We start from the raw sequence: 20,300 nt of genomic DNA, 5'->3' as shown, positions 1-20,300 counted from the left end.
TTCCAGGCAGGCATTTGAGCTGAACAGGAAGGAATGAAGGTCGTTTGCTTGGCCTCAGCCTTCAGTCATGATTTCTGATTAGCATGTTCTTCTCAGATGAAATTTGTAAGCACCTCGAATAATTTCTTCTTCCCCTCATTCCAGGAATTTTTTAGTTAGGCATTTTCAAAAGTTTCTTTCTTTTAAACTCACTTGACTCAGGCTACTAGACTGTCTTCGCTAGTTCAGGGTTTCCATAGCAACCAACTGGAGGATCCATTCAAGTCCATCCACAATGACCTTAATGAAAATGATGTCACAGCACTTAGAATAGATGTCCCTTCTCTAGAGCTCAGCTAGTCTCCTCAAGCTTCTGATGACTGTCTATGAAAGAGCCCTCCCCTCTGCCTCACAAATGCCGCACATTTTATTTTCCCCCTGCTCCAAATGGGACCCATCTAGGGTCCATAATCGCAACCATACTGTATTTGGCCTTCTAAAAGTTTTTCTGGATTCTGAAGTGCTGTTCCCAATTTGTCTGCCTTGGAACATACATCCATTTGACTGTTCTCACCACCTCCCTAAAAACTATTCTCTCCAGTAAGCTTTCCTTAATGCCTCTCCTTGGGATGTGGCTCTATTCTCCAGAGGTACACAGTCACAGGCCCCGCCTTAGCGTCAGGCCTACTGTAACATTTGTGGGGGTTGGGCAAGAGTCCAAATGGAGACCATTTACCACATGTCTAAGTGTTTAAACATCATAAAGCAAGTTTATGAGCTGTTAAATAAACTATGTCTGTCCTCCTACCCTGACAAATATATCTCCTGTCAATGCCATTCAGGCATAGATCACCAGGAACATACCTGTGGTGGAACAAAGTTGGGTGGATTGACTTATACCAATGAGAGAGAGACTCTACCCCATGGGGAACCAAGGGACATCTCGTGCAGTGTTAGAAAGGGCGTAGTAGACATTTGGGCTTATGATGGGTGACTAGGGGAGAGTTTAGGAAGGTATGGTTTTGCTCTGGGTTAAATGGATGCTGTAAAAAAGTGGGGTAGTCCTGTGACTGGGTACCTTAACAAAGTGGGTAGCTGCTGTGGCTGGTGAAGAAACAGTAGTCAGTCTTCTTAGCCAGGGTAGGGGGATAGTGGTCATTGCTGTGGTTTGAATAATGTTCTCAGTTTGGTCTGTGCTCAGACATGAGTACAAAGAGGTCTTGGTTTTCTCTTACTCTGTCATGGTCACAGTGTGGCCTGTAACTTGTGATCTGTGAAATTGTTTATGCTCAGTTGGAGGACATCAGTACTCACCTGAATGCCAAGGCCAGTTCTGGGTCATACCAAGCCTGGCTGATGGGGCTATGCTGCTTTTCTGTTTTCTTCTCATTTCTCTCTTGACAAGGAGGGCCAGGTTTGAATGTAGAAATCCTGGACTCCTCAGTGTTCTGTGCCAGAATGTGGCAGTGGGGTGGAGGCATCTCTGTCCTCCTCTCCTCCCCTTCCTGGCTTCTTCCCACCCCTGTATCTATCTTCTGCTGTGAAAGGTCTGACCCTCAGCAGCACTCATGTCCCATCCCACACATCCAAGCTGACCCGTGGCCACCACTTGGGCCTAGACATCTGCATGCTGGCTGTGAGATACATCCTCAGGAGGGTGAACTCAGAAAAGAGAACTGCACAGGCCTGGGAAGCAGGCTCCAGGCTGTTTGGACCAGAAATTCCAGGGTCCTGGGTACCTGGAATATAATCTAGCGGTTGGCTTTAGGGGCCTTCATTCCCTCAGTCCCGCAGACTTCTCACCTTGTGGGGAAGGGCACTGTCAGAAGAGGGTCAGTGGGGAGGCTGCTTGCCCGGGTCTCAGAGGGTCTGCCTCTAACTGTTGATTCCCTGAGTTGACCTGTTCATTATAGTGACCTCCCTCATCCAGCAGGACTTCTTTTTTTTTTTTTTTTAATATATTAAATTTATTGTCAAATTGGTTTCCATACAACACCCAGTGCTCATCCCAAAAGATGCCCTCTTCAATACCTATCACCCACCCTCCCTGCACTCCCCCCCCCACCCCCCCCCCCACCCCCCGTCAACCCTCAGTTCTCAGTTTTTAAGACAGCAGGACTTCTGATCCCAGTCTCCTGTAGCTGGTCTGGTTCTGTTTCACTCACACTGTCATATTAGACGGTCACTCAGGGTACACACCCAAACTGATGGGAAAGGTGAAAGCCACTCAATGTTCGAAGCTATTTCTTTTTTTTTTTTTTTAATATATATTTTTTTAACGTTTATTTATTTTTGAGACAGAGAGAGACAAAGCATGAATGGGGGAGAGGCAGAGAGAGAGGGAGACACAGAATCGGAAGCAGCCTCCAGGCTCCGAGCCGTCAGCCCAGAGCCCGACGCGGGGCTCGAACTCACGGACCGCGAGATCGTGACCTGAGCTGAAGTCGGACGCTTAACCAACTGAGCCACCTAGGCGCCCCTGTTCGAAGCTATTTCTATTCCCTCAACTTTTGCAAAGAAAGAGACGAATACATAAAAAACTTGTTTAAGATTGATGTTCATGTAAATGGCCTAACTCTGTAGAAGTGAAAATATGTCCCGATTGCGCCAAGATTCACCGAAGTGCAGTGATTGGTGAGTTACATTTTCTGAGAAGCTAAACTAACTAGTTTTATGAATTCTATCTTCCTTTAAAGTTTGGGCTTTTAGATTAGAAATAGAGTTAACATTTCCAGAACTAGTTTCTATAGTGTATTTTGCTTCTCATCTAAGAATATCTTGGGTTCCTCTCTCACTTCTTACTTTTTGAAAGAGGAAAGTCTTTCCTTCTTATTCTAGTCAGTAGGAAGTGTGACCTCTAGTTTTTGTGCTCAAAGAATCCTCCTTTAGGTAATAATGACCTCAGGTGGTAAGACTTCAGGATGTTGCGACTAAAGGTTTGTAAAGGCAGGCACTGAGAGGTTATAGGAATAAATGTTGGAATACAGCAGACTCCCTGAGAAAGGACATCCTGTTTCACTCTTTAAGTATCTTCTGGCATGGAAAGCTCATTTCTTCAAACATAAAAATGATAAAATCACATTCTTTATCTGTATGGGCCCATTTTACAAGAGGATTCTTTTTTCATCACCTGCAAATGTATATTTTTACATTTCTTAGGTTTATCCAAAATAATACTTGTTCCTTCTTTCAAGTACTAGTATTTAAAACCGATTCACCCTGCCATTCATCACTGCTAGTGAAGCTTTGGAGGGCCGTATGGATGCATTTCCTTCCTTGATTTTCTCCCACCTCTTCCTCCCTTCCTTCCATGAGTGTAACCAATGAAGAGGGTAGGTTTACAGCCCAACTTTCTGTTGAAACCTAACGCTATCATTTGCTAACTGGGTGATCACGGACCTCAGTTGAACCTTCCCTCTCCCATAAAATAGGAGAAATAACATTAGTTATTTTGTAAGGTTGTGAGGGCTAAATGGAAGGTGCTCAGTATGGTGCCTGGCACACAGTAAGCATTCAATACATACAAACATTGATTTTTTTTTCACAGTGTTTAATAAGTGCCCACTCTTAATAAGGCACTGTGTGAAATGGTGAGGACACGGTAACAAACTAGATATCTTCCTTATTCTCTGGGAGTGTACCGTACAGAGATGGGAGACAGGGAAGCAAATAAATGGACATCCTAGGATGGGAATTGAGATTGCCATAGGAGTGACCAGGGGGAAGCTCCATCTGGTTTCGAGAAGCCAGGAAAGGCTTTCCGGGGCTGATAGCTCCACTGACACCGAAAGGGTGGATAGCAACCAACAAGGTGATGTGGGATCTGATGAGGCCTTCCAAGCAGTGGGAACAGCATGCGCAAAGTCCCAGAGGAAAGAGAGACCACAGCAACTGCAATAAGACTGAAAAGAAATGAGCCAACTTTATTTTTCTGTATCCTTTTTCTTTTGAATTATTCTCTGTTCCTCACAGGTCCCAAGTGGATCCCAGGATGATTGCATCTTGTGTAAAGCGGCTAAGGTGATGCTGCTTCTTGGAGATATCTTCACACTGTGCTTTGCTTACCTCTTCCTTTACCTGCCCTCAACCATCAGCTACTTTTGGGTCTTGTTCAGGATTCTCCCTCTCTGGATTTATCCCTTCCAGGGAATATTTGTTTTAGCTTCTTTTACCCTTTTAGGCTTCATCTGTTATTTTAGGTTTACTTTCTTCCCGTTTTAGGATGTCTTAGATTCCCCCCCCTCCTGTTTTTTCCCTGTTGCTTTTAGTGCCTCCAGCTGATGGCCTCTCCTAAATCTCAGTAGTTCATTCCATTTCTTCTGTTCCATCAGTCACTAAAACATTAACATTTGCTTGATCTCCAAAATGGTCTTTGGGACGTAGTCCTTCCTTTCATACTAATCACCCCCCCCCTTGCTTTGTGATGCTTTTGCTAGATTTTTAAGGTGCTCTTGGCCAAGATATCAAAGTTGATGTTACAATAAACAATGTCACATGCTTTTGAAGAACATGCTTTGCTGAGCCTACATAAATAATTTCTGTTGGGTATTTCAGCATTCCTTGGGTATTTCAGCCCAAGATACTCAGATACTCCAAATGAACTTAGAGACTGGCTTAAAACTGCGTATATTAGATATCTTAGAAAACCATCACTTTTAATCCCAATTTTGAGATCTTCACCCACCATAACTTCCCAATGGTGATAACAGAAGTTAACCTATTTTGCACACTTGTTAATGTGCTAAATTCTTTGCCGAATGAATATGAGCACCATTTCATTTTGCTCTTATTAAAAAAACCTACACGGTGGATGCTCTTTTATAGATTAGATTTAGGGTGTTTTGGCGCTCTTCCAGTGTCACACACTAACACGCGACGTGTCAGGAATCAAGCCCTCTCCGTAAGCCTCTGCTCTCACTCACCGCACTGGGTGGCCAGGTGGCCTTCAAGCCGTGAAGGAACAAGTGAAGGAGAAGTTGGAGATGTTGACAGGCAGTCAGGCTGGCAGTGTGAATTCTAAGGGTGTGGGATTTGTCTCTCTTCTAGGATTTTTTATCCAGATGCCCTATCCCTCTCGTAGCTAAAAGGTAATGCAGCTCATTCTTTTCTGCTGACCTGCAGCACCCCGGGCCCGTTAATTTTTTCTAGAGTGATATTAATATTGTGTTTATGATTTTAAAAACGTGTCCTTGACTTTGAAGACATGCATATTGCACAATGATGTGATGTCTGGGATTGGCTTCAAAATAATTCCTTTGGTGGACAAAGTGGAGGGAACTATAAAGAAACCAAGATTGGCTGTGATTGTTGTAATTGGGCATCTGTTGAGGTAGATGGTCTCCGTTCTACTATACTGTATAATTTTGTGTGTATTGAAAACTGAACATGACAAAGTGTTAAAAACATTTCTGAGCAACTTCACTTGCCTCCTGTAAGGCTATCCTTGCTCCCCAACTCCCCTGGTGAATTGTATTTCCTTTTCTTTTTTAGAGGCTCATCTATAGTTCGCCAGTCATTTAAGATCAGCATCTGTTCAGGCATCTTCCTTGTGGATCTTCTTTTCATTTTTCTGTCATAAGACTTTTAAAAAGCTTGGTTATTATAATGCATATATTCTTTAACCCTCCACCCATCTATTTTTTTTTATTTTTATTTTTTTTGGTTAAAGCAGAATTTGACTGCTGATACCATCTTTTTCCCCATGGGTCTCTTCTCTTCAATTCTCGAACACACTTTTTTCTCTACAAATAGATTTTGTTTGTGCAGTTAATTATGGTGTGATTTTGGTACGCTTTTCTGTAGGAATCCTTTTTCAGAAGGACTGTGGTGCTCCAAGTTTGAGGTGAATGTTGACTCTTTTTCACTATTATGAGACTCAAGTGGCTATGATGGGTCTTCTCTATGAGACAGACTTATATTAAAAAAGTTATATTTAAACAGAGCTCAGGTTGAATGATGGTCTTGCCTATTTATTTGTGTTTCATTCACTAGTTTATCAATAAAAATTGTTAAATTCCTACACATATTGAGCATATAAAGTACAATTTACTGTCCTTTTTTTAAAAAAAAATTAACGTTATCTTATTTTTGAGAGACAGAGAGGGACAGAGCTTGAGTGGGGAATGGGCAGAGAGAGAGGGAGACACAGAATCTGACTGAGCCACCCAGGTGCCCCAATTTATTGTCTTAACTACTAATACTTTTGTAGGGATTTTATAAAATATTATTTTAAAAAATTATGTTATACTAAAACTGAATTTGGATTATAGCCAACATTGGCTGAATTTTATTCTTTAGGGATTATGAAGTTCAAATTTCTTTTTATATGGTATACACTAAAAAGTATGATCAGGAGGAGAGGATTTATTTGTTCATTCATTCACTCAACCAATATCTATTGAGGTCCTAGCGTGTACAAATATTCTTCCAAGTCTATGGATACTTTGTCAAACAGATGAACTTCCCTGCCCTCTTGTAGCTTATATTCTACTGGAGGAGACAGATAACAAAGAAAATAAGCAAGTTTATACAGAGCTTGTCAGAGAGCAACAAGTGGGCAGAACCTGAGTAGGGAAGGAAAGGGGAAGTGTGGGTTGCAATGTTAGAAAGGGCAGGCAAAGGGGCACCTGGGTGACTCAGTCAGTTAAGCATTAATCATTTGCCTTCTGCTCAGATCATGATCTCGAGGTTTTTGGGTTTGAGCCCCGGATCACGCTCTGTGCTGACAGCTCAGAGCCTGAAACCTGCTTCAGATTCTGTCTCCCTCTCTCTCTGCCCCTCCCCCATTCATGCTATGTCCCTCTCTGTCTCAAAAATACATAAACATTAAAAAAAATTTAAAAAGGGGCGCCTGGGTGGCTCAGTCAGTTGTGCGTCTGACCTCGGCTCAGGCCATGATTTCACTGTTCGTGAGTTTGAGCTCCACGTCGGGCTCTGTGCTGACAGCTCAGAGCCTGGAGCCTGCTTCAGATTCTGTGTCTCCCTCTCTCTCTTCCCCTGCTCTCTCTCTCTCTCTCTCAAAAATAAATAAACATTAAAAAAATTTTTTTAATTAAAAAAAAAATAAAGTTGGGGGGGTACTGGATTGGATAAAAATTTGGGAGTCTCTTTCGCCACCAGTGGCTTCCTAGAATGTTTATAAAATTAAATGAGGGCTCCCAGGTAAAAATCTCAGAAACATCCTTAATGGCCTCTGTTAGTCGGCAAAATTCCGATTGCTGTTTAGAATCAAAAAAGGATAGAAAAGAAAAAAAAAGGAGAAAAGAAAAAGCCTTTGGACCTCAAACAGACGTGTTGGAAGCCTGCTCTACCATATGATGTGGCTGGGTGACCTTGAACAAGTTACTCAACTTCTCTGAGCCTCTCCTTTAGAAACATGGCAGGCTGTACATCTCCAGAGTTGTGTGCTGTTAAAATCTGATAGTGGATAAACTTGTACAGAGCTGCTGAGTGATGTTAGCTTTTCCCCTTGATACTGACTGCTTAAATGGGATTTATAGCCAAGTGGCTCACCAGTGAGGAGGCAGATGTCCCTGGGGAGGGGGGGGAAAGCACTCTGGTGTGAGGAGGGAGCTCCAGGTAGGTGTGGAGGGGAGAGCCGGGCCCCCACTTCCCACACCTCTGCACAGTGTGATGCCATGTCCCACCATGTATGTGTTGAGTTGAATTCTTGTACATAAGGTGACTATTTCAATGTAGGGACTGTTTTTTGGCATTTTAAATATTTACAATTATACATGGTTTCTAGGGAAATCCCAAAGGCATTACAAATTTTGCCTACAGAGATGAGTCCTGAATATTGGGGAGCATCTCTCTTCAGAAACTGTGATATTGCAGAGTCCAGCCAGTGGTGGTAAAGGATTACAGTCAGGACCCTGGAACCAGAATATTCCATCCCATGAACTTAATAGAGGTCTCTTTACCAGTAAAATCTCACATTAGTGTAAAAACACTGCGTTTTGCTTTCCCTTACGTGAACTTGAAGTTTAGCAGTCTTGAGTCTTTCTAAGTGGTCTGATTGCTGGCTTAGGGGTCCACACAATGGAAGCAGATGATGTGTTGTGTGGGTGTTTATAGCTAACCCCCCAGAGTACTTCCGTCTCTGATGGGATCCCTTTTTGGCAAAATCATAGGGGTCCTATCACTCTGCCTGCCTCTCAGCCTCTTTCTCAAACTCCAGGAGCACTACATACCCTGAACTCGGAAGAGCCTCCCCTCTGTCTTGTCCCTTTGAATATCCCAGCTGGTGGAGTTGTGTGACTCTGCTCAACAACACCCTGCGCCCAGACCCTGCACCAGCCCGACTGGCCAGAGGGAAGGACGACTTTACAGTGGATCTTCCCCCTTCCCCCTGCCCCCCGCCCCAGTACTGCCTCTCTTTTCCCTCTGTGCTCACCACTCTTTCAGTAGGAGGTATTACAGTCTCTTTCCTTGGAAACTGAGGCCCAGGGACCCCAGACAAGGAGGAAAGGGGATGCTAAATTTCCCACTATCTCTGCACTACCCGCTTGGAACCATTTTTTCTTAAATACTAAGGGGAAAGGTGACTACATGAGACTAGAGTCAAGTCACAGATTAAAGATAAATAAATCAATGAATTTAAAAAAAAAATTCTTGCTCAAGATGCTCCTGAGCATTTACTCTTGGAATAACTCCTGGAGGGCCGATACCTTAAAGCATGGACAGCACTGAGTGCCCAGAGAAACCTGTGATTAGATCCACCAGATCCTGTGAGACGAGCTCTCCAGAGACTGCAATGGCTGTTTTCCTTGAGGTCTAGCACTGTACAAAGGGAGGCACATTAGCGATTTAAAAAGACATTTTTAAAAATCATGCTTGCTTTTTTTCTGACTGTAAAAGTAATGTATGTGCATCTGGGCAGGTCCAGGGTTTCTGGGTCCTAAAGCATACACAATTTGGGGGTACATCTTTAAGGAAAAGAATAAAAATGATGAACACAGAATTAGGAATGACTTGATTTTGAAGGGGCCCCTTGCAAGTGAGAAGCCGGAAGTTCACACTTTGGGTCACACTGAATCTGTCCCTGAGTTTCCCTACAGAAAATTGAGAAGCCAAACCACCTTCAACCCCACTTCCTCAGAGGGTGTGTTAACACTTTTTGTTTTTAAATAATAGCTTTATTGAGACACAGCTCACATAGGAAACAATTCACCTAAAGTATACGATTGGGTGAGTTTTTTTGGGTATATTTACAGAATTTTGCAACCATCACCACAATCTATTCTAGAACATTCTTATCACCTCAGAAAGAAGCCCTGTGCCCATCAGCAGTCACTAGCCACTTCCTCCAACATACCCAGTCCTAGGCAACCACTAATCTACTTTCTGTCTCAGAAGATTTGCCTGTTCTGGGCATTTGCTATGAATGGAATCACACAATATATGGCCTTTCGCGACTGGCTTCTTTCGCTTAACATAATGTTTTCAAGGTTCATCCATGTTGTAGCTTGCATTAAACTTTATTTTTTATTGTTTAATAATATTCCATTGTATGGATATACCACATTTAAAAAAATGTTTTTATTTATTTTTGAGACAGAGAGAGAGAGAGAGAGAGAGAGGCAGAGGCCCTGATAGTGCAGAGGCCCTGATAGTACAGAGCCTGATGCGGGGCTTGAACTCACAAACTGTGAGATCATGACCTAAGCCAAAGTTGGATGCTTAACCAGCTGAGCCATCCAGGCACCCCTGGATATACCACATTTTAAATCCATTCATCAGTTACTGTGTTAATTCTTTATTTTTAATTTTTATTTTTTTTATGTTCATTTAAGGTATGTCTACACTCAACATGGGGCTCAAACTCATGACCCCGAGATAAAGAGCTGCAGGCTCCTCTAACAGAGCCAGCCAGATGCCCCAATGTGTTAATTCTTTAAAAACAGGGTGCCTGGGTGGCTGAGTTGGTTGAGCATTGGACTTCGGCTCGGGTCATGATCTCATGGTTGGTGGGTTTGAGCCCCGCGTCGGGCTCTGTGCTGACAGCCCAGAGCCTGGAGCTTGCTTCAGATTCTGTGTCTCCCTCTCTGCCCCTGCCCTGCTCATGCTATGTCTCACTCTCTCTAGCAAGAATAAATAAACATTAAAAAAAAAAAAATTTAAAGACCCTGGAGACACAACTGATGAAGTCCTTGAAGAAGAGGAAAATCCCTGGGGGCCTGGGTGGCTCAGTCAGTTAAGCTACCTGATTTCAGCTGAGGTCATGATCTCATGGTTCAAGAGATCTAGCCCCACATCAGGTCTATGCTGACAGTGCAGAGCCTGCTTGGAATTCTCTCTCCCTCTCTCTCTGCCCCTCCCCTACTCTCTAAATAAATAAATAAATAAATAACCAAACATATAAGAAAAAAAAAAGAAGGGGAAAATCCAGGTTTCAAAATATCATCCTTCACCTTCCCTCTCCTACTTCTTTACCTCTTACCCCCCCCTCCAGATTTTGGAAATTAAGAAAGAGACAGAGCTGATGAACAAATCACTGTGACAGTCGTTACCTGGAGTTCATAGCTCAGGGGCTCAAGGCGACCCTGCCTGCAGGAAGGAGATGGGCTGGAAAGCAGTTGGTGGGATTTGCTCCAGGGCATGGGCCAGCCCTGGGCCAGCCCCAGGCCATTTCTGGACAGCCACAGTCTCTTGACCTGCTGGGTAAATTCTAATCCCTGAAAGACGGAGAAGACTAAAAGTCTAAGGAATGCTCCACAGGCAGGCTGTGGTCGGGCTTCCTCTTGGGCTCCACCTCGAACCTCAGATTTATGCCTGTGGCTTGGGGGCTGCGGTGGGGAATCCAGCCCAGCCTGGAGCTCAGAGCCCGCTGGAGGGCGCTATTACAAGGCCCGTGGGCCAGAGGTCATTGAGTCTGATGCTTCTCCCTGGCTTGCCAGACACTGAGCAGCTTCTGAGCAGCTGACTTCTTGAGCAGCTGACTTCTTGCTGTTAGCAAGGAAAAGAGTTTCCCTCTACTCTCTTCGAGTTACTTATCTCTCTGTCAGAGCCGCCAATGCAGGAAATGTTTCTCAGCCAACTGCTCTCTCCAGGTGGATCCCGAGGGGGCTGGACAAATCCTGAGCACAGCCCCTGTCTGGTTGCAGAACAAACTCGGATACCCTTGTCACAAGAGAAGCCAATAACTCAGGAGACAGTGGTTTGGAAAAGAGAAAGGGAGAACTTTATTTGGGCAGCTGGGGGAGGTGACAGTCTCAAGCCTTAACAACCGAGATGGACGCTAGAGTTTTATAGGCAGATGTCCGGGGTTACAGTCAGAGGGCACGTGATCACAGGGTTGGGGGTGGGGTGTGTGTTCAGCGAGTGAGGACCGGGCAGGGAAGGGGACATCTGGGGTGTGGTCTTCTAGGTAATTCTGTTGCTAGGAGGCCTTTTCTGGCTGGGTCATGGTAAAACATTTTCATCAAGGCCGGGAGAAAGTGTAAGAAATTGGCACAATGGGTTTCAGCTAGAGCATGAGTTAAATGGGCTTTTCTATTTCTTTTTATTAAAAAAGTTTTTTTAATGTTTATTTATTTTTGAGAGAGACAGAGCACAAGTGGGGGAGGGGCAGAGAGCAAGGGAGACACAGAATCTGAAGCAGGCTCTAGGCTCTGAGCTGTCAGCACGGAGCCCAAAGTGGGGCTCGAACCCATGAACCTCGAGATCATGACCTGAGTTGAAGTTGGTGTTTAATGGACTGAGCCACCCAGGTGCCCCTGGGCTTGTCTATTTCTGGTTTTAACTGTAAGGGTCTACATTTGGGCAAGAGGACTTGCTGACATTAGGTCTGGGCTGGGCCTGAGAAATGAATTAACAAAAGGGAGATTAACAGGAGAGAATCGTACAGATTTCATTTGTTGTTAATATCTTATGTGGTAGGGGAGGCTATGGAGGAAAGAAATGAAGATCCAAAGAAGGGGATCAGCCTGAGAGCTTATGTGGCAATTCAACAAAGAGTCATAAATCGTGGAGCTGTACCAAGACGAAGGAGAAAGGGGTTCGAGTTAGGGGTGATAAATTGTGGGAAAATGACTAGGAAATATATGGGGGGAAACTAAGGGATGATAGGGAAGATAAGGATGTACAGATTTATTTCAGCGTCGACTCCCAGTCTCTGGTGATAAGAATGTTCTCTTCTGGGACATGAAAGGGAAGTTTTGTTCTGACTTTCAGGTCAGAGAGGCCTTCCTGCATGTGCTGTTTCTCAAGTGTCTTCAGCTCAAAATAATCAATATGCCAAAGTGGCATATTTTGGAGTAGCGTCTTCTGATCCCCTACACCAAGGAAGGATGTGGGCACCATAAAGAACTGAGCACCTACTATGGCCCAGGCACAATTCTAGGCTTTGGGAAAGAGCAGAGGGATGGTTAATTTTATGGATCATCTTGAACTGGGCCAAGGGATGCCCAGATAGCGGTAAAACATTATATCTGGGTGTGTGTATGAGGGTGTTTCCAAAAGAGATTAGCCCTTGAATGGGTAGACTGAATAAAGAAGATTGTCCTCACCATGTGAGTGGGCCCTATCCGAAATCTGGTCAGTCTGAATAGAACAAAGGGCAGAGGAAGGGTGAATTTTCTTAGACATTTGTGTTCCTGGTTCTTAAGCCTTTAGGCTCAGAATGGGCCTTACCCCATTGGTCCTCTGGTTCTCAGGCCTTCAGGTTTGGACTGAAACTATACCACCAGCTTCCTTGGGCCATCAGCTTGCAGATAGAAGGTGGTGGCACTTCTCACCTTCCACAGCCATGTGAACCAATCCCTCATAATGATCTCTTTCTATATATCTGTAGTATCTTATTGCTTCTGTTTCTCTGGAGAGCCCTGGCTAAGACAAGTAATAAACAAATCGATCAAAAATCTTTGCCCTCAAGGAGCTTAACCTCTTCATGACAGAGGCAGTCAACAAAATTAAAAAAAAAAAAAAAAAGAATATTGGAGGTGACAATGAGTTTTGTGCATATCTGCAAGAGGTGTCCCATGTAGAGAGATAACAAGTGCAAAGGGCCTGAGATGGGAATATGCCTGGTGTGTTCAAGGAATAGAAGGGGGCCAGTGTAGCAGGCTACACTGGCAGAAAAGCCAAGGAAGAGCAGGTCTGAGCGCCAACCTCGGGATTGGCGCTGTGAGGTCACTGGTGACAAGATCAGTGTTAGTGAAAGAGGGGGTGCAGAAGTCTTCTGGGAAGTCTTACGGGAATGGGGAAGAGGTAACTATGTTGTATGCTGATAGAAATGATCGGTAGAGAGATACTGATGATGTGGAAGAGAGAGAGAATGGCTGGAGCCAGACACATGGGTGGGGCAGGCACTGCTAGGGTCTGGATGTGTCTCCCCCCCCCCCCCCAAGCCTTCATATGTTGAAATCCTAATGGCCAATGTGATGGTATCAGGAGGTGGGGCTTTTGGGACGTGCTTAGGTCATAAAGATGGAGCCCTCATGCCTGGGATTAGTATTCTTTTAAAAGAGATCCCACAGAGCTTCCCCACCCTTCTACCATATTAGGATGCAATGAGAAGTTGACAACCCAGAAGAGTGTTCTTACCAGAATCTAACCATGTTGGCACCTTAATCTTGGACTTCAGCCTCCAGAACTGTGAGCAAGACATTTCTGCTGTTTATAAGCCCCCAGTGTGTGGTATTTTGTAGAGCAGCCTGAGTGGACTAAGATGGGCATAGAATGCAATCCTTAGGCAGGAGCAGGTCAGTTCTGTGGTAACAGAAGGGCAGGTGCATGGGGCAGGGGAGATCAGGGAGCTCTCTTGGGAGGGTTTTAGGTCTTTCAGTGAAACAGGAGCACCAGGCAAGAGGGCAGGGCTGGAGAGGGTAGGAGGTGGGAGGGGAAAGTGCCTGGTGGAGGTGCAGGACCAGGGGAGCTTGGTAGGATGGCCGGTCATGTTAAGGACCCACCGGAGCATTGTGATGATCCCAGTGTGTGCTCTTCTCCAGCCTGACTGCAGTTTTCAGGTAGGTGGAGGGTTGGGTTTTACCAGGAAATGAGACTTGTCCAGTGAGACTAGTTATGAGAGAGTGAAGGTGGTTGACAGGGTGGATGAGGGAGTGATCTTGATTGACTGTCATTTTAATGATTGGCCGAGGGATTTAATAAAGGTAAAGGGATAAGTGGATGTGAGGGGGTTAAGATCAGTGGATGCTGAACTTAAATGTGGATAACTAGAATGCAGTAGTGCTCTTCTGTTTGTTTTGGGCACTTGGAGAGATCAGCATAGTTGAAAAAGTATGGCCTTTGGAACCACACAGGTATGTATGAGTTCAGCTCTTCAGCTCAATAACTTAAGGGAGCTTAACCAAGTCTCACTTCTTCATCTGTAAAACAAGGCCCTTATTCTTCCCCAGCCGGGGTTATGTGAGGTATAATTTAGAAGACGCCCAGGAAGGCTTGCAGTGGGTAACCCTTGCCCATGGGGGTCCTAATATCCATTCCAGGCCGGATGCTCTCCATTTCTTCTGAAACAAGCTTCCATGTCCTCACCGGCCAGCAGTAAATAATCATTTAATAAGTCAAATGATCAGTCACATTAATCATTAGTCATTGCTAATTGATTAGTCACGTAAAGCACATTCTGAAGAGAGGGATTGATGGGGAGTAGTTGTATTTTTTAATGCCTTTCTTTAAAGTTTATTTTTATTTTGAGAGAGAGCGAGAGCATGAGCAGGGGAGGGGCAGAGGGAGAGGGAGAGAGGATCTCAAACAGGCTCTGTGCTGTCAGCATGGAGCCTGATGCAAGGCTCTATCACAGAAATCACGAGATCATGACTGAAGTCAAGAGTTGGACATTTAAAACCGACTGAGCCACCCAGGTGCCCTGAGAAGCTAATTTGAAAAAATAAAAAAAAGAAGGAAAGGATAAAAGGAGGCGGTGGGGGGTTGGGGGGGGGAAGGCCAGGAAAAAAAGAGAAGATCAAAGGTGATAAAAGTTAATGAAGAGGAGGGGGAGAGGTGTTGAGAAAATCAGATGCAGTTTTGCCCAAGGAAGCAAGCTAGTAGAGTCCTGTCATTAATTTCTGTGACTCAACTTTCCCTCCCCTTTACCTTTGGGACCTTCCTCCATTTAGTCTGAATGGCAAAGAGGCAGGAATGAGGCAGCAGGGCTATTCATCAGGTGTTGGACTTCATTCCAATGTTCACGCTAATGGATTTAACTTCAAGATAAGGTCTTTCTTAAATAAAGAGGGGAAATGCTGGCACAGCAGGGAGTTGTTTGCTCTGGAGCCATTTGCGGTTTGAATGTTGTAAGGAGGCAGGTATAGATTAGATTAACACCTGGGAGCCACAGATCCACGGTAGAGAGGTATTGATGGCCTGGTCAGGGGGTGCAGAGGGCCCGGCGGGAGCGGGGCGGTGGGGGGGGGCAGTTAGTGGGCACTAATTGGCAGGAGGAGGGGGAATTGCCTGTTATCTCATGTATTTGGGGTCTGTTAGTTTGGTTCTGTCATTCTGTTCCCCCTTTCTTTCTTCCCCCTTTCTTCCTGGTTTCCCTGAGGTCCTGGCATAGTGTGCCTCTTGAAGCCCTGAGAGGTCTCCACAAAAGAGGGAGTGAGTGAAAGCCCATAGTAGGGATGCTGGTGACATTGCAGGGAAGGAGAGGCAGCAGTGTTCCGTATCGGCAGGAAGATTGGCACATGTCACCCCCTTCCCTCCCAATCTACCTCCCATACCTCTCCATCACCTTCCCCACCCAGCTGGAAGTAGAAAACCTGGGTGCCCACAGCCTGATGTTCCCACATCTGGCAGAGTACAGCGCTCATGGTCCTGTTCTGCGATCGTTGGCTTACATCCTCCCCACCCCCACCCCGCAGCGACTGCTCTGGACTTCACTCTTGTGTCTCTGGAACACAGCACAGTGCCTGTCACTTGGGTCAAGTCAGTTTCAGATTTGTCTTGAATCCGGAGGACTCCCTTAGTCTGCACAGGTTCATGCACTGTCCCCACTTACCGTAATACTTATCTTTTAAAAATGGTGTGTTCTGGGGCCTCTTGGTTTGAAGACAACCAGAATGTTCACCAGGGATGGTGGAATAGCATGAAGTTATATCCCTGGGGCAGAGGTACCAAGGCCCTGGTTGCATTCTTGTGTCTCTGCCCAGAGGTCACCTACAGCTTTGGAGGGCAATTCTCATACACTCCTGAGACCGTCACCCTCTAAAGGGTCCCTGGGGGATCTCTTGGTATTCTTGCCTAGCATAACTTCCTCCCCTTGAGTGTGGGATGGACTTAGCGACTTATTTCTAATGCATAGTATCCAACAAAAGTGATGGGGTGTCACTTCTAAGATTAGGTTATAAATACTGTGATGTCTGTTATGCTTGCTCTCTCTTGCTCTCTTTGAGCGAGAAAGCCTGCTGCCCTACGGAAGGCCCGTGGGGCAAGGAACTGAAGGAGGCCTTTGACCAACAGCTAGCGAGAAACTGAGGCCCTCAGCCCTTCACCCCGTGACGAACTGAATCCTGCCAACAGCCCCCCCAAGTAAGCCTGAAAGCCGATCCCCACACTGAATCTGGGGGCGCCTAGAGCTCCAGCTCAAACCTTGCTGCACTCTTATAAAAGACCCTGAGCAGAATGCCCCAGCTAAGCTGTGCCTGCATTCCCAGCCCCCAGAAACTGGGATATAACAAATGTGTGTTGTTTTAAGCCACTGAGTTTCAGGGAAATTCGTTATGCTGCCATAGATAACTAATGCAACTCACTTGTCTCTTTGGCTCCAACACCTGCTGCGCTATAACTGAGAGCTTTCTCTGGCCACAGGAACATGCTTGGCCACATACGTGGCAGCCCAGAAGTGCCCTGGAGTTCATGTCCCCAGGAGAGGCCAGCCAATGAGTTATGGAAGTCAATGGACAGATGTTCCAGCTGCCTAATCCTTGGGGCACAATTCTAAAATGTGTTCTATATAGTCTGTCAGTCTCGCCTGGTTAAACTGAGCCATAGTTACATGTAGAGGTAACCCATTCACTGAAACAGCTTTCATTGGCTTCTTCCCTTCCCTCATTTCCCCTACTGCTTACCATGCTCCCTGGGATCACCACCCAAACAAACTACTAGCATCCAAATCCTTTTTCAGGATCTATATTTGGAGGAACCCAAACTCAGCTAAAACCTCTGTATGGTATTTTCCAAAAGTTTCACTAAGGATGTAAAATAACTAACAACCTCCAACAGTTGTGTTCCATCCCACGATTTAAGGCAATGACGAATCTCCTCTAGATCAAGCTGAATCACAACAGGATTTGCCTGAGCACTTTTGCAACACTTTATATCTCTTCTCATTTCATAAATCTGCGTGGTTCTAAGAATCCTGGGACTTGTGTCAATGACAACCACAAACAACACATGTTTTGGAGCAAATAGTGAAGCTGCGAGATTGGTCCCAAAGGATCTTGTGGATGTTGAAGCCAAAGGAAAGAGAGAATGGCTTGTGGTCTCTCCTCCTCACTGCGGAGTCCTTTATAGCTGGCTGTCTCAGTGCCGGCCACAGACCTGTTACCCTGCTGCTGTCCCACCTATCGAAATTAGACTTTTTTCCTCCTCAAACCATTTCTGGGCTCCTTTCTGGAGGGTTAGTTGAAAACGGACTTACTGGCAGGATAAACATAACTGAAGGTTGGAAATCCTCTCTGGAATGAGCTGATGGGGAATGTGTGGAGGGAACTTTTGAAATCTGTTGCTTCTTTTATTTTTATTTATGTATTTTTTAAAATGTTTTTGTTTATTTTTGAGAGACAGGGAGAGTACAAGCGGGGGAGGGTCAGAGAGAGAGGGAGACACAGAATCCAAAGCAGGCTCCAGGCTCTGAGCCAGCAGCACAGAGCCTGATGTAGGGCTCGAACTCATGAACTGTGAAATCATGACCTGAGCCGACGTCAGATGCTTAACAGACTGAGCCACCCAGGCACCCCCTGTTGCTTCTTTTAAAATAGCTACTGTTATACTGTTATACTGTTATACTGTGTATAACACTAGCCCAGTGGTTCTCAGTTGGGGGTGACTGTGTCTCCCTCTCTCAGGACATTTGCTAATATGTGGAGGCATTTTTGATTGTCACAACTTGGGGGAGGCAGGGAGTGGGTAGAGGGTAGGGAGGCTGTTAAATATCCTGCATTTCACCGGACAGCACCACAACCAAGGACCATCCGGCCCCAAGTGCCAAGAGTACTAAGGTTGAGAAACTCTGAACACCACAGCAATCTCTGAAAATAAAAGTGGGAGGATGTGGGTTCGTACGTAACGCTCTTGACAAATGAAACCAGTTTAGAAGGTCAAGAGCAAAGTTTTTTTTTTTAAAGGTCAGAAGCTAGGAAGCATTTGTTTCGAAGGAGAAAGAACACAGTGGTTAGTGGATGGCTGTAAAGTCAAATGGGTGTGAGCGGGACTCCAGGGTCTGTACTTTTTTTTTTTTTATGTTTATTTATTTATTTTGAAAGAGAGATGGGGCGCCTGGGTGGCTCAGTCGGTTAAGCGTCCGACTTCGGCTCAGGTCATGATCTCACGGTCCGTGAGTTTGAGCCCCGCATCGGGCTCCGTGCTGACGGCTCAGAGCCTGGAGCCCGTTTCAGATTCTGTGTCTCCCTCTCTCTCTGCCCCTCCCCTGTTCATGCTCTGTCTCTCTCTGTCTCAAAAATAAATAAACTTTAAAAAAAAAAAAAAGAAAAAAAAGAGAGAGAGGCAGAGAGAATTCTAAGCAGCCTCCGTGCTGTCAGAGCGAAGCCCAATGTGGGGCTCGATCTCATGACTATGAGCTCATGATCTGGAGTCGAAGTTAAGAGTTGGATGCTTAACCGACTGGGCCACTAGGTGCCCTTGCTGTACTTTCTTGCTCTGAGACCATGAGCAAATGACCTCTTGAAGCATCCGTTTCCCTGATTGTGAAGTAGGTATAGTGATGGTGCCCGGCAGCCTCATTGAGTTGCGATAACTAAATGAAATGAGCATGTAAAGCATCTGGTATAAAGCCCCAGGGCTCAGTTAGCGCCCAATACAGGGACACCTTCGATACTGTGGGTTGCCCGGATTGCTATAAACTTTCAACTTGTAAAAAGTGCAGTATCTGTGAAGTGCAAGGAAATAAGTTGTGCCTGTAACTGGAAGCAAGATAGAGCAGCTACGGGAAAGAGCAGGGGCCTGGAAACCAAGCTGAGCAGTGAGGAAGGGGAGCATTCTGTTCCCAAAGTTATTCAGCATTAGGATGGAATCCTCTCTGAAATCCTGCTTGTGAAATCATCACAGGATCTTCCCTGCCACCCAGAATTCTGCTGCCTAAATTCCTGCTGGGTTTGTTTTTCATTTTTCGAGATTTATTTCTTGAATGTAAATAAACAGTCCGGGGTTGGGGCCTGTGGAGGCCTTCATACAAACGAAAGCCTTCTCACCAGGAGCTGAAGCTCAGACAAGGAGGTCGCAGAGCCTGCCTCCTGCCCCACCTTCCCCGGTGCTCCTTAGGAGGACGCCTCGGGTTACCTCAGGAAAACAGCCTGCGCAAATAAAGCAGCCAAAGACAAATAAACGCTGACCCTTCTTGGTCTAATATTGGAGGCATGAGGCCTCAGGAGGAGAATGAGTCCTTACAGGCAGGGAGGTCTCCTGGATGCATCTGTTAGCAGGCCCCTGAGAGGGACACACACACACACACACACAGACACACACACACACACACAGAGGAACGGGGTAGTGGGGGTGAAGAGGGGGAGGAGGGGAGAGGATGTAGTTTTGGTCTTTTACGGTCCCTTCTTGGAGGGGGCATCCCACCACTTTTGCCAAGTTCTATGTATTAGAAGAAAGTCACTAAGTCCAGCCCACATTCCAGGGCAGGGGAATCTACAAGGGCGCGAATGCCAGGAGCCATTTTAAGAGCAGCTCACCACAAGTGTGGAATGTGGGACATACACACCGTGCAGGCCCTGGTGGTCAGAGTTGACCACACCTTGCCCGCAGGGACGTGCATTGCTGCAGATCTGGGAGCTTGTGGGGTAACCTACGTTTTCAGAGGATTCACATTGGAGTGAAAGAGTAGCTCTGGTCTGTGGGGCCTGGAAACTACAGTCAGGAATATGGAGTCTCTCTAACCTTTCGTCTGGCCCATTTTTATCTCAAAGCTATTGCAGTGGTTTCCTATGACTGCTGTAGTAAATGACCGCAAACTTGGTGAGTTAAAGCAACACAGATTCAGTCTCTTACAGTTCTGGAGGCCCGAAGTCTGAAGTCAGTTTCAGTGGGCTAAAGTCAAGTTATTGGCAAAGCTGGTTCCTCCTCGAGGCTCTTGAGAAGAATCTGTTCCCTTGCCTTTCCACCTCCTGGAGATTGTC

At 45.6% G+C, this 20,300-nt stretch overlaps 1 long non-coding RNA gene across 1 annotated transcript in view; it reads left to right on the top strand.

The window, feature by feature from the left end:
* Positions 1-10,454: 10,454 nt before the first annotated feature.
* The window catches only part of LOC131485372 (uncharacterized), an 86,594-nt gene continuing 76,748 nt past the window's right edge, over positions 10,455-20,300 (top strand). Inside the window, exon 1 of the long non-coding RNA XR_009248797.1 lies at positions 10,455-10,641. This is a non-coding gene — a long non-coding RNA (uncharacterized LOC131485372). The remainder of the gene's footprint in view (positions 10,642-20,300) is intronic.

This window comes from Neofelis nebulosa, chromosome 1 (assembly GCF_028018385.1).
Source record: "Neofelis nebulosa isolate mNeoNeb1 chromosome 1, mNeoNeb1.pri, whole genome shotgun sequence".
Classification (NCBI taxonomy): Eukaryota; Metazoa; Chordata; class Mammalia; order Carnivora; family Felidae; genus Neofelis; species Neofelis nebulosa.
Note: the sequence above shows the minus strand (reverse complement) of the source record. Positions and strands in the feature narration are given on the sequence as shown.